We start from the raw sequence: 1,065 nt of genomic DNA, 5'->3' as shown, positions 1-1,065 counted from the left end.
TAGTCAATTAGTTGGGGTTAACACACGCCAAAACCAGCTAAGTGACGGGTGGGGTGTTACAGAAGAATAAATTGAAGAAGACGATGGAAGAACTGAATCAAACTGAGAGAAAGCTGATTGTCTCTACGGTGAAGAGTTTTACTTGATTTATAATGAGGGCGGGATCGCATGCGAGAAGTGTTTCAGGCGAGCACACAATTCGTATGCTGGCTTAGACAGTGAGGATGAGGAATAATTCGTAAATACTGTCAAAAAGGCAAGCAGTTATTATATAGCTGTTAAGCATCAAAGTAATTTTCTATTTTTCAAAATGACGTTAAAATATTTTATTATTCTTAATAACGTATTTATTCCAAAGTCTAAACTGTTCATTAAACAACTTTGTATATTAGTTTTCAAATGATATTCCTAATAATTTCTATGCTCCCACTGGTAGAGCAAAACAAGAAATATGTAAGCGTTTATTCGTAATAATTTGGAAACACAAAAATTTATGGTTTTAAATAATGTTCAAGAAACTTCCTGGCAGATTAAAAGTGTATGCCCGACCGAGACTCGAACTCGGGACCTTTGCCTTTCGCGGGCAAGTGCTCTACCAACTGAGCTACCGAAGCACGACTCACGGCCGCTACTCACAGCCTTACTTCTGCCGGTATCTCGTCTCCTACCTTCCAAACTTTACAGAAGTTCTCCTGCGAAACTTGCAGAACTAGCACTCCTGAAAGAAAGGACTTCTGTAAAGTTTGGAAGGTAGGAGACCAGATACTGGCAGAAGTATAGTTGTGAGTACCGGGCGTGAGTCGTGCTTCGGTAGCTCAGATGGTAGAGCACTTGCCCGCGAAAGGCAAAGGTCCCGAGTTCGAGTCTCGGTCGGGCACACAGTTTTAATCTGCCAGGAAGTTTCATATCAGCGCACACTCCGCTGCGGAGTGAAAATCTCATTCTGGAAATGTTCAAGAAAATTACGTAAGGTTATAATTCGAGGTAAATTTATACGTTTAAGAAGTATATTCTTGCGTTAGGTTATTTTAAAATAAATTTTAAACGTTATGTGTCACACTGCAC

General features: G+C 40.0%; 1 non-coding gene across 1 annotated transcript; it reads right to left on the bottom strand.

The window, feature by feature from the left end:
• Window positions 1-540: 540 nt before the first annotated feature.
• On the bottom strand, window positions 541-615 carry Trnas-cga (transfer RNA serine (anticodon CGA)). The gene has a single exon. It is a non-coding gene; the product is annotated as a tRNA-Ser (tRNA).
• Between the last annotated feature and the right edge of the window lie 450 nt (window positions 616-1,065).

This window comes from Schistocerca nitens, chromosome 5 (genome assembly GCF_023898315.1).
Source record: "Schistocerca nitens isolate TAMUIC-IGC-003100 chromosome 5, iqSchNite1.1, whole genome shotgun sequence".
NCBI classification, from domain to species: domain Eukaryota; kingdom Metazoa; phylum Arthropoda; class Insecta; order Orthoptera; family Acrididae; genus Schistocerca; species Schistocerca nitens.
This window is presented reverse-complemented; position numbering and strand designations above follow the sequence as displayed.